The sequence below is a fragment of the Pan troglodytes genome, chromosome 18 (genome assembly GCF_028858775.2).
Source record: "Pan troglodytes isolate AG18354 chromosome 18, NHGRI_mPanTro3-v2.0_pri, whole genome shotgun sequence".
In the NCBI taxonomy this organism is placed as follows: Eukaryota; Metazoa; Chordata; class Mammalia; order Primates; family Hominidae; genus Pan; species Pan troglodytes.
Genome location: NC_072416.2, coordinates 50914024 through 50927800, shown reverse-complemented (window position 1 = coordinate 50927800; position 13777 = coordinate 50914024). Strand labels below are relative to the sequence as shown.

At 38.3% G+C, this 13777-nt stretch overlaps 1 long non-coding RNA gene across 1 annotated transcript in view; it reads right to left on the bottom strand.

Annotated features, from left to right (window-relative positions):
* Nucleotides 1–1179: 1179 nt before the first annotated feature.
* LOC129137339 (uncharacterized) overlaps nt 1180–13777 on the bottom strand; it is a 42617-nt gene continuing 30019 nt past the window's right edge. The window contains exons 3-4 of the long non-coding RNA XR_008539805.2: nt 3939–4047; nt 1180–3180 (exon numbers count right to left, since the gene is read on the bottom strand). This is a non-coding gene — a long non-coding RNA (uncharacterized LOC129137339). The remainder of the gene's footprint in view (nt 3181–3938; nt 4048–13777) is intronic.

Genomic DNA, 13777 nt, shown 5'->3' with positions numbered 1-13777 from the left:
TATAGATGAGGAAACTGAGGTGTGGAATTTGAACATCTTGCTCAAAGCCATACAGCTTGTAAATGGCAGAGCTGGGGATCAGATCCAGAGTTGTCGGATTTGAGAGTCTATACTTTGTTTTTTGAGACAGGGTTTCACTCTGTAGCCCAGGCTGGAGCACAGCCACTCAATCATAACTCACTGTAACCTTGGACTCCTGGGCTCAACTTATCCTCCTGCCTCAGCCTCCCCCGTGGCTGGGACAACAGGCATGCAGCACCATGCCTAATTTATTTTTTTTGGTAGAGAAAGGGTCTCACTATGTTGCCCAGGCTGGTCTGAAACTCCTGATCTCAAGCGATCCTCTCACCTTGACCTTCCAAAGAGCTGGGATTACAGGCGTGAACCACTGTGCCGAGCCTAGGTGAAGTTATCTTGGTCAAATTCAATGACCAAAGACTTGGGGAATAAGGGGTGTGTGTGTGTCTTAAGGACTTCAGCCAAAGTGCACAGTCTGTTGGTCCCTGTGTTCTCTCTTGGAGCCTCTGAACACTCTTTTTCCTGGAAACGGTAAAAATTAAACAGGATGTTTGAAGTGAATATTTTTCTCTTCACATTTTGCATATCTCCCCATGACATTCAGAAATGGACAGAGAAACAGATATAAAGATTCGGAAGAAACGGTTTTGCTATCAGGGGTTTGCAAAAATCAAAACCACAAAAGGAAGAGAACGTTCAATGGATTGATCTGCCAGTCCTGATATTTTGCTTTGTATTTCCTCCACAAAAGAGATGATCTGAGATCACATGACATCCAGTTTTAAGTGACAAACAGAATTAGGAATCAGACACACATCTTCTAACCTGAAGTGTTTTAACAGAGCATGGCTGCATGTTGGAATCATCCACACCATTAAGAGGAGAATTCTGGAAAGGCAATATGTTACATTTTGCTTAAAGTCTGTCAAACAACTTCAGTCTTTCAAGGACCACCGTCAAGGTTTTTGCAATATCTCAGTATTTAATAAATTAAAAAAAAGATTTTTGCAATATTCACATATGAGCAATACTATTATTTTCTTAAAATGTTAAAAAACCTCAACATTTGTACTTTGGCAATAAAAAACATCATGGTTTTGAAATTGTTATATATTTTTCTATGCCTTGAAATATAATGTTTAGTCTTTCATTTTATTTCTTGATAAACACACTTTATTGAAATACAATATGAATATTTAAAAAGGGTACAACTTGTATCTGGAGAGCTTGATGCATTTTTACAAAGTGAATACACCCACGCAACCAGCATGAGATTAAGTAGTGAAGCAGGACCAGCACCCCAGAAAGCTTCCTTGGACTCCCTCCAGTCCACATGCCCTTTTGAAAGAGAAGGCTATTCTGAATTCCAACATTTCAATCGGTTTTGCCTGAGTTCTGAACCTTATCGAATCTTATGGTATATATTCATTTCGGTCTGGCTGCTTCTATTCAGTATTATATTTGACTATAATGTTACATATAGTAGTTGTCTTTTGCTTTGTAGCATGTTTGTGATGCACACAAAGATACATCAGTCAGATATTTTTGAAGGAAGAACTTTTTTCAGGAGGTGCTGGGAATACTGTCCATAGACAGCCTTCTGCTCCCAGCTTCTTCAGGGTTTGCCTAAGCTGCAGAAAGCCTTCTTGCCCAATGACACACCCTTCCTGAGGTGGCCAACATCCAGCAACTGATCATGGCAGGGGAGAAAGGCCTGGCTACTTTGGTTCCCCTGTGATATAATTCTACTTGTCATAGTGCTATATATTGGCCAAGTTTTTATGAGCCTGCATTGCAATTCAACTTCTCCCTGTGCCCCATCCTACTTCCTCCTCCTCCTTTCCACAGGGGTTCATCCTGCATGAATCATTTCTGCACTTCTAACTCTGTTCCAGCATTTGCTTCCAGAGAACCCAACCTGTGACAGTTGGTGCTAGGAGTGGTTTGATAAGGCAGGCAATAAGATAGGGCATGGGAGTTGGATCGCTTGCCATCTGGCTGGTAATGAGGATTTTATCACTAGTCGTTGGTGGAGCACAGCCAGCCTGTGGCACAAGGTGGTAGGGTTGGTTATTAAAACTCTTACCAATGAAGAAGTGGGATGGAGTGGAAAGGAATGCATTACTCAGTGTCATGCATCAGGTTTTTGAGAAGTGTGGAGAAAGTGAGAACTACGAGAACAATGGAGTTAGGTGACTATTGCTAAGTGTCGGGTGAATGCAATGATCATTGTGACTACCAAGTTAAAGTATTGGCAGGAGTTGGAGTATAGGACCTCTGAGAGTTAGGGAGACTGTTCATAAAACCTGGCATCCCTGGAGGCAAAGCAGATATGGAGCCAACATGAGCACTATTCAGCTTGTACCGCCAGAAGAAATCATGAATGGATGACCAGAGGAAGGCTCAGGGAGGACTTCAATAAAAAACAATAAGGATTTCTTGCTTATTATTATTATATTATTATAAGGATTTCAGATCTGAGCCAGTTTTTAGATTCAGAATGCACTAACTGAAGGACAGGTCAGGTTTCCAAGAAAAGACTCTGCAACACTATGTCAGGTATACATGCAAACAATTCTCCCAGTCCTTCTCCAAATGGGCCTACAGCCACTAACTAGGGTGACTGTACATTGGCGAAAGAGGGGACCCAAACATTATGAGGAATGTTGGCCTTAGTGTCCAAGTGGATGTTGTCACCCAGAGATCTATAGTGTCACCCTGATCCTCCTTCTAGACTGGGGGTATATGATGAGCAGGTAATAAGTGGAGCCCACTGCATCTGCAGACCCCTGCCCCTCATGCAGTGGTTATTTTCCTCGTCCCCAGATGTATAATTAGGACTGATATGCTCAGTAGTTGAGTCCTTAAACTGTGGGGTAGGAGCTATTGTATGGGGAAGGCCAAGTGAAAACTGCTCCCTTTGTCCAGCTCTGCCAGCTGAGATAGTAAACCAAAAACAATAAAACAATAAACAACAGGATAGGGTAGTGTCACCCTTAAAGATACAAAGGATACAGGATTGGTGATCTTACAATTTTCTCCTCATTGAGGCCCATTTCAGACATACTTTTTGGGACGAAGTCCAGGTGATCAGGATTGGTGTCCCAACTGGGATTTTCTTTCTCAGCAGAACCATAATACAGAAGGAATTTATCTTCAGTGCTGAAGGTGTAGGGGAAAGAATGCAGGATTTGGAGTCAGATATGGGTTCAAATCCTGGCTCCTCCGCTTAATAGCTGTATGACTGGGCAAGTTATTTTAATTCTCCACTTTAGTTTCCTCATTTGTGAAATGGGCAAATAAAACCTTCCTGAAAAAGTTGTAGGAATTAGAGATAGCACATAAAGCCCCTACAGTGTCTAGTAAGGAATTGGCTTTCAATAAATGGCAATTAAACAATTTTTATTTATTTATTTTTAGCTCCTTCCTTTTATCTTTTATATATCTAGCCTATCTTTTCAGGGAAGAAAGCAATTTGATTAATGCTTTTCCATTAAGATTTTGGGAATTTAACATGTTAGTTCTTCCCAGGGAAACTGCATTTAAAAAAGGAAGAGCTGTGATGTCTGAATAAAGGAATGACATGCTGATGGTAGGCACTTGCGGCTAACAGGGCTGCTTAGATTAAATCCTGTAAAAGAAAACATTCTTTGCGTCTGGGTAAGGTTGGTTTTCCCTGCTTTCAATGAAGAGGAAAGATAAAACTTCCCACTTAAGGAGGACTGCCCCACCTCCTTCCCCACCACCCATGTTGAGAAGAGTTTGCCTACATTTTGCTTTTTTCAAGTGGGACAACTGAAATATCTTCTAGCTATTTGTTCCAGTAGTTCAATATATATTCTTGGTTATATCAAATATTTGATATTTTAGGAAATCAGCCTTGTTAAATTAAAGTGGATAAGATGGCATTTTAAGGTCACCTTGGTATGATCAAACATGATGCTGACATTTACAATCCATTTCCATTGCTTCTCACATGTTTCCTTGTCAGTTAAATCCAGACTCTTCAAATTTAAAGGAGTTTCAAATCTGATAATGCAATTATAAATATTGTATCTGAATCACTCACTGTCCACTGGTTTCTGTGCAAGTTGCAAAATCTTCATATGTCCTTTTCCATCATTTAAAAAATTAAAAATGGTTTTATTATAACATTACCTACATAAGTATAAACAAATATAAATATTACATTGTTTTATAGACTCCTTAAGTTTATGGCTTTCATTCATATAAACCCAAAATAGATTTTCACATTTTAAAAAAGCTATGAATTAAGGCATGTAATTAACAATGTTAATTTAAGATGATAGAAAATAGTTTTGCAGAAAACACACTGTCACATACAGAATGAATCTGGGCCACACTGCCATGCTCTAGTTTTTTTTTCAGATCAGGGTGCTTTCATTCGTAGGGGCTGAGTAATGACTTGGTTCCCACACAACATGTCTCCATCCTAACTACTGTGGAACTTTCACCTCACAGCTTGCCATGTCCCCACTGGCCTTCATGTTGAAAGCGTCTTTTAGTGAAGCAGTCTGCCTTTATTCTTTCTTTGATAGATCACTACTAACAGTGCCCAAACATCAGCTCAGGCACAGAAATTCTGTGGGGAGAATTAGGTCAAAGGTGGATATCCAGGTAAGTCAGATGTAAAATGCTTACTATTTACAAATACTTATAAAACACAACTTAAAATATCATAGGGATATGTGAGGGCTGAGTATATCCACAGCCCCCTTCAGGAATCCATAGACCTCTATTTAAGAAATACTTATCTATTACACAGCTTCTGCACAACAAAGGACACAATCAACAAAGTGAAGAGACGACCCACAGAGTGGGGGAAAATATTTGGAAACTATCCATTCAACAGGACATTAATAGCCAGAATATATAAGGAGCTTTAAACAATTCCATAAAAAAATCTAATAATCTCATTAAAAATGGTCCAAAGATCTGAACAGACATTTCTCAAAAGAAGACATACAAATGGCAATCAGGTATATGAAAAGGTGCTCAACATCACTGATCATCAGAAAAAAGCAAATCAAAACTGCAGTGAGATATCATCTTACCCCAGTCAAAATGGCTTTTATCCAAAAGGCAGGCAATAACAAATGCTGGCAAAGATGTGGAGGAAAGGGAACCCTCATACACTGTTGGTGGGAATGTAAATTAGTACAATCACTGCAGAGAACAGTTTGGAGATTCCCAAAAAGCTAAAAATAGAACTACCATATGATCCAGCAATTCCACTGCTAGATATATACCCAAAAGAAAGGAAATCCATACATCAAAGGAATATCTGCACTCCCATGTTTGCAGCACTATTCACAATTGCCAAGATTTAGAAACAACCTAAGTGTCCATCAATAGATGAATGGATAAAGAAATGTGGTACATATACACCATGGAGTACTATTCAGTTGTCAAAAAGAATGAGATCGTGTCATTTGCAACAACATGGATGGAACTAGAGGTCATTATGTTAAGTGAAATAAGCCATGCAGAGAAAGACAAATTTCACATATTCTCACTTGTGGGGGCTAAAATTTAAAACATTTGAATTCACAGAGATAGAGAGTAGAAGGATGGCTAACAGAGGCTGGGAAGGGTATTGGGTTCGGGATTGGGGGGATGGTTAGTGGGTACAAAATATAGTTAGATAGAATGAATGAGATCTAGTATTTGACAGCACAACAGGGTGACTACAGTCAAGAATAATTTACTGTACATTTTAAAATAACTAAAAGTGTACAAACACCCTTTGTGTTTGTAACACAAAGGGTGAATGCTTGATGGGGCGGATATGCCGTTTACCTTGATGTGATTATTATGCATTGTATGTCTGTATCAAAATATCTCATATACCCCATGAATATATACACCTACTATGTATCCACAAAAATTAAAAATCAAAAAAGAAATACCAATAGAGTGCAAATTAAACAGAATCTAACTCAAGAGGAGATGCAGTGAGCAAAATATGGGAATGGTCACTGTGATTGGGAAAGTAAAAATCTGGATACAATGTTGAAAATGTTTCAAAAAGAATGTAATCAATAGATACTTTTTATTGTAGCAAATTACACATAACCTAAAATTTATCATTGTCACCATTTTAAATGTAGAGTTTTGTGACATTTTGTGGCACGTACAATCCCATGTTATGCAATCATCATCCCCATCTATCTCCAGAATTCATCCTTCCCTTCTGAAACTCTGTACCCATGAAGCAATAACTCTACATTCCTTTCTCCAGCCCCTGGCAACCTCCATTCTACTTTCTGTCTTTAAGAATTTGACTACGCTAGGAACCACATATAAGTAAACATTTACGATCTTTATCCTTTTGTTACTGGCTTATTTCACTTTACAAGGTTCATGTTGTAGCATATGTCAGAATTTTCTTCCTTTGTAAGGCTGAGTAACATTTCATAGTGTGTATACACCGCATTTTGTTTATCCATTCATCTGTCTATGAATTCTCAGGTTGCTTTCACCTTTTGGCTGTAGTAAATACTGCTGCTATGAACATGGGCATCCAAATATCTGTTCATATCCCTGTTTCAATTCTTTCGGTTATATATTTAGAAGTGGGATTACTGGTTGATTGCTGGATCATATGGTAATTCTATGTTTACTTTTTTCAAGGAACCACCATGCTGTTTTCCACAGCGGCTGCACCATTTTGCTTTCCACCAGCAGTGCACAAAGGCTTCCATTTTTCCACATGCCTGTCAACATTAACTATTTTCCATTAAAATTTTTTTATGATAGCTATCCTAATGAGTTGAAATGGTATCCTATTATGGTTTTGATTTGCATTTCTCTAATGACTTGTGATGTTGAGCAGCTTTTCATGTGCTTGCTGGCTATTTGTATATCTTCTTTGGAGAAATATTTATTCAAGTACTTTGCCCATTTTTTAATTGGGTTGATTTTTTGTTGTTGAGTTGTAGGAGTTCTTAGATATTCTGGATATCAATCACTTACAGATATGTGATTTGCAAATATTTTCTCCCCTTCTATGAATTGCCTTTGCACTCTGTTGATAGTGCCCTTTGACACACAAAGTTTTTAATTTAAGTGAAGTCCAACTTTTCTCTTTTTTCTTTTGTTACTTGTAGTTTTTGTGTCATACCTGAGAAATACTTGCCAATGCCAATGTAATGAAGCTTTTTCCTATGTTTTCTTCTAACAGCTTTAATTCTTACAATTGGAGCTTTCATCCATTTTGAGGTAACTTTTGTATATTGTATAAAGTCAGGGTCTAATTTCATTTTTTTTTCATGTGGATGTTTCCAAAATCATTTGTTGAAAAGACTGTTCTGGAAAACCAAATACTGTGTGTTCTCATTTATAAGTAGTAGCTAAGCATTGGGCACACATGACTATAAAGATGGGAACAATAGACATTGGGGACTATAAGAGAAGGAGACACTGGGGATCATAAGAGAAGGACTGTAACATGGGGACAAGGGCTGAAAAACGACCTATTGGGTACTATGCTCACTACCTGGGTGATGGGATCATTTGCACCCCAAACTTCAGTGTCACACAATATACCCATGTAACAAACCTGCACGTGTACCCCATGAACCTAAAATAAAAGTTAAAATTATATATAAAAAAGAAAAGACTGTTCTTTCCCCATTGAATGGTCTTAGCACCCTTGTTGAAGATAATTTGACCATATATGTGAAAGTTTATTTCTGGGCAAAACATTGCTGAAAGAAGTTAAAGACAGAAATGTTTGTGACTTCTTTAGCTTTCTTCAGAAATGTTTTACAGCAACGTTCAAGTCTTTTGCCTCCTCAGCTAAGTTTATTTCTTATTCTATTCTTTTTGCTCCTATTGTAAATAGAATTGTTTTACTAGTTTCCTTTTTCAGATTGCTCGTTATTAGTGGTGTAGAAACATAAGTGCTTTTTGCATGTTGATTTTGTGTTCTGGAACTTTGCTGAATTTTTTTTTTTGACGGAGTCTCACTCCGTTGCCCAGGCTGAGTGCAGTGGCGTGACCCCAGCTCACCATAACCTCTGCCTCCTGGGTTCAAGCAATTCTCCTGAGTAGCTGGGATTATAGGCATGCACCACCACGCCCGACTAATTTTTGTATTTTTTGTAGAGATGGGGTTTCACCATGTTGACCAGGCTGGCCTCAAACTCCTGACCTCAGGTGATCCACTGTCCTTGGCCTCCCAGAATACTGGGATTACAGGTGTGAGCCACTGTGCCTGGCCTTGCTATGTTGCCCAGGTTGGTCTTGAACTCCTGGTCTTAAGTTATCCTTGTGCCTCAGCCTCCTGAGTTGCTGGAATTACAGGCATGAACCAATACACCCGGCTTTTTTTTTTTAAGTGGAAACTTTAAATTTGTTTAAGTTCCTTGTAGATTCTGGATATTAGACCTTTGTCAGATGGGTAGATTGCAAAAATTTTCTCCCATTCTGTAGGTTGCCTGTTCACTAAGTGGGCGAAGGATATGAACAGATACATCTCAAAATAAGACATTTATGCAGCCAACAAACATATGAAAAAAAGCTCATCATCACTGGTCATTAGAGAAATGCAAATAAAAACCACTGTGAGATACCATCTCACGCCAGTTAGAATGGCGATTATTAAAAAGTCAGGGAACTACAGATGCTGTGGAAAAATAGGAACACTTTTACACTGTTGGTGGGAGTGTAAATTAGTTCAACCACTGTGAAAGACAGTTTGGCGATTCCTCAAGAATCTAGAACCAGAAATACCATTTGACCCAGCAATCTCATTACTAGGTATATACCCAAAGGATTATAAATCATTCTATTATAAAGACATGCACGCATATGTTTATTGCAGCACTATTTACAATAGCAAAGAGTTGGAACCAACCCAAATGCCCATAAATGATAGACTGGATAAAGAAAATGTGGCACATACACACCATGGAATACTATGCAGCCATAAAAAAGAATGAGTTCATGTCCTTTGCAGGGACATGGATGAAGATGGAAGCCATTATTCCCAGCAAGAAACAGAAAACCAAACACTGCATGTTCTCATTCATAAATGGGAGTTGAACAATGAGAACACATGGGAGAGGAACATCACACACCAGAGCCTGTTGGGGGCTGGGGGACAAGGGAAGGGAGAGCATTAGGACAAATATCTAATGCATGCAGGGCTTAAAACCTAGATGATGGGTTGATAGGTGCAGCAAACCACCATGGCACATGTATATCTATGTGACAAATCTGTACGTTCTGCACATAGATCCCAGAACTTGAAGTTTTTTTTTTTTAAAAAGGAAACTTTAGGGTTTTCCACATATAAGATCATGTTGTTTGTAAACAGAAAATTTTATTTCTTTCTTTTCATTTTGGATATTTTTTATTTCTTTTTTGCCTAATTCCTCTGGCTAGGATTTTCACTACTACGTTTAATAGACGCTGTGATAGTGGGCCTCCTTGTCTTGTTCCTGATCTTAGAGAAAAAGCTGTTAGTCTTTCAACAGTGAGTATATTGTTTGTTGTTTGTGAGTTTTTCATATTTGACCTTTATAATGTTGAGGATGTTTCCTTCTAATCCTAGTTGTTGAGCATTTTATCATAAAAGTGTGTTGAATTTGTCAACACAATTTGTCAATTTGTGTTATTTCTACATCAATTGAGATAATTATATGTTTGTTTCTCTTCATTCTCTCAATGTGGTGTATTACATTGATTGATTTTCATATGTTGAAACATCCTTGCCTAACCATTTGGTCATGGTGTTTAATCTTTTTAATATGCTCTTGAATTTGGCTTTCTAGTATTTTATTGAAGACTTCTGCATCAACATTTATAAGGGATAGTGTTTTATAGTTTTCTTGTAGAGTCTGGTTTGATATCAGGATAATGCTGTCATCATAGATTGAGTTAGAGTGTTCCTCTGTCTCATATTTTTGGAAGAGTTTGAACAGGATTAGCGTTAATTCTTTTTAAAATGTTTGGTAGAATTCACCAGTGAAGACACCTTCTGGGTACTAGGCTTTCCTTTATTGGGAGGTTTTTGACTAATGATTCAATTTCCTTACTAATTATGGGCGTATCCAGATTTTCTATTTCTTCATGATTTAGTCTTGGTAGGTTGTGTGTTCCAGGAATTTGTCCATTTCATTTATGTTATCCAGTTTGGTGTTGTAAAATTGCTCTTAATACTATTATACTCCTTTTTATTTCTCTAAGATAGGTAGTAATGGCCCCTCTTGCATATCTCATTTTGTTTATTTATTTGAGTCTTCTCTCTTTTTTCTTAGTCAATTTATCTATAGGTTTGTCAATTTTATTGATCTTTTCAAAATTCTATTTTTTGGTTTTATTTATTTTCTCTGTTGCTTTATTATTCTCTATCTTATTTATCTGTGTTCTAATCTTTATTATTTCTTTCTTTGTTTTTTTTTGAGGCAGGGTCTCACTTTGTCACCCAAGTTGGAGTGCAGTGGCACAATCTTGGCTCACTTCAATCCCTACCTCCTGAGTTCAAGCAATGCTCCTGCCTCAGTCCCCCAATTAGCTGTGACTACAGGCATGTGGCACCACACCTGGATAATTTTTTTTTTTTTGTAGAGACAGGGTTTGGCCATGTTACCCAGGCTGATCTCGATCTTCTGAGCTCAGGTAATCAGCCTGCCTTGGCCTCCCAAAGTACTGGGATGACAGGTGTGAGCCACCATGTCTGGCCTAATCTTTATTATTTATTTTCTTCTAGCTTTGTGTTTTTTTCCCTTTTTTTCTAGTTTCTTAAAGTGTAAATTAGGTCATTTTCTTATTTTTCTATTTAGAAATAGGGTCTTGCTAGGCTAGAGTGCAGTGTCATGATCCTAGCTCACTGCAGCCTTGAACTTCTTGATTCAAGCAATCCTCTTGCTCAGTCACCTGAGTAGCTAGGACTGCAGGTGCATGCCACCATGCCTACCTAATTTTTTATTTTTATTTTTTCTGGAGATATGGTCTCACTATGTTTCCCAGGCTGGTATCAAACTACTGGCCTCATGTGATGCTTCCACCTTGGCCTCCCAAAGTGCTAGTATTACAGATGTGAGCCACCACACTCATCCTAGGTTGTTAATTTGAGATTGTTCTTCTTTTTTTAAATGTGTTTACAACTGTAACTTACCCTGTTAGCACTGCCCTCACTGCATCCCATACATTTTGTTATGCTGTGTTTTCATTTTCATTCATCTTAGGTATTTTCTAATTTCTCTTTTTATTTTTTAACTCATTGGTTAAGAGTGTATTGTTTAATTTCCACATATTTGTGACTTTTCTAGTTTTCCTTCTGCTGTTGGTTTCTAGTTTCATTTTGTTGTGATCAGAAGATTCTTTGTATAATTTCAATCTTCTGAAGTTTATTAAGACTTGTGTTGCAGGCTAATATATGCGGTATTCTGAAAATGATCCATGTTTATTTAAAAAAGTGTGTATTCAGTTGTTGTTAGGTGGAGTGATCTCTACATGTCTATTAGGTCCACTTGGTTAAAAGTGTTGTTTCAGTCTTTCACTTTCTTATTGATCTTCTGTCTGGTTGCTTTATTCATTTTTGAAAGTGGGATGTTAAAATCTGTTACTATTATTGTAGAGCTGTCTATTTCTCCCTTCAATTCTGTCAATGTTACCTTCATATATTTTGAAGCACTGGTGTTTGGTGCATATATGTTTTTTATTGTTGTATCTTCCTTATGGATTGACAATTTTATTATTATATAAAGTTCTTATTTGTCAGTTGTAACAGCTTTTACTCAAAGTATATTTTGTCTGATATTAGTATAGCTACTCCTGCTCTCTTTTGACCTCCATTTTTATGGAATATCTTTTTCCAGCCTTTCACTTTCAATCTATCTTTGTCCTTAGTGCATCTCTTATAGACAGCATACAGTTGGATCCTACTTCCCACCTCTTCTTCCAATCTATGTCTTTTGACTGGGGAGTTTAATTCATTTACATTTGAAGTAATTACTGATAGGGAAACACTTACTTTTGCCATTTTGCTATTTGTTTTCTGTATGTCTTACATAACATTCTAAAGTTATGATAATCTACCTTATATTGCTACTAATTTAACTTAAATCACATACAAGCACTCTATTCCTTCATAGCTTTACTACCCTTTTATGCCATTAATGTCCCAAATTATACCTTCAAATATTGTGTACCCATTAACATATTTATAGTTATTTTTATGCATTTGTCTTTTAAATGATTCTTCCACACAATAAGGACAAGCTTTGCACTGTTTATAAAAAATTAGTGATGTCTCCAGCTCTAGCCTCAGTTTAAGAGGTTTTAAGAAAAAAATATAACTTTTCTACATCAGATCCAGGGTAAAAGGGAGTGGAATACAAGACACCCTCTATCTGGAACTACTTGAATAGAAAGAGCTCTAGAAAGTAGTGGATGTGAGTATACTCAAGTCATAGGGTTTGAGGTTATGGGTCCTTGGTGGTTATTTCTTCTCTTCCATCACTGAGATGTTTATCTTGGGTAGCTTGAAGGTTTCTTAATCTTCAGCTATTTAGGTGATCTGGACATGGATCAGTTCTACTAGAGGGGGCTTCTGGGTTCCTCTGTAGCCCTGGCTGGCAAAACCTCCCAGATCATACTTCTGGGGATCTTGGTCCAAGGATGCTCCATTTATATGATCTGTTTCTGTCCTCACCTCCACTTTCAGAATACATGGTGCTGGATCTGGGCCAGGTAAAGATGTGAAAGAACCACAGTGGACTGGCCTCTGGGCTTCTGCTTAGGGGATGAGTGGGGATTGCTGCTTGGATGGACTGGGCTGATACACTGAGCTCCTCTTCTTTTATCTCCCCACTCCACAGCTTTAGTTCATGAAGCGCTTCTGTCACTCAAAGGTGCTTGGTCTTCTTGAGGGGGTAAGCCTCTTGGAGGGTATGTAGCCCTGCCTATTGCTCAAAATGTTAAGTGCTCTTCTGGGTCTGTTTTGTGATCAAATAATTTCTGATAAATGGTTAGCTTTAGTTTTCACCAGCAGGACCTTCTCTGTACTGTCAATGGCCGGTGATAGTGTCATGGGTGGGTCCTCTACCTTGGTAAGGTGCTGATACTTGTGATCTGGAATCACTGACTTCCAGAGGATGCTGCCCATGTCCGATGGAGGAGGAGTCATGGGTGTAGAATCCTTGAGGGCATCATCATAGCTGAAAGCCCAGTGGTATGTCCCAAAGGGCAGGGGCATCTTGCCCAGAGGTCTACTCAGGAACAGGCACTTCTGGTCGCCTTAAAGCCATTGAAAGACTGAGATCTAGGTGTTTTTTTTTTGTATTGAATTTGAAGCTGAGTTTCTGCCGCTATAGTAAAATGATGTGACATGTATGCTGACAGACAGATGTTAATGAGGAATACTGTCCAGCTGCTACAAATTAGCAAAGTTTCCCATAAAGAGTTCATATGGAGGTTCTATTATTCCACTACTGGGGAGCTGCCTGTGGCCAGAGCTCTGGCACTAAAGATAATCTGGGGACCCATGTCTTCTGAGAGGCTGTGGTGCAGTCTGGGACTCAAGCCATGGTGAGACTGGTGCCATGCTGGTGACAGCCCTGAAGCCTTCCAGCGCCATCATGGAAGCAATAGCTGAATCCATATTTTCATTCCTTCATTCATCCATTCAGTTTTGATGGAGGACCCATTATGTGCCAGGCATTGTACTTCACTAGATTATACCATCAGCGTATTGAGCACTCACAGTGTGCCAGACCAGTAAGCGCTT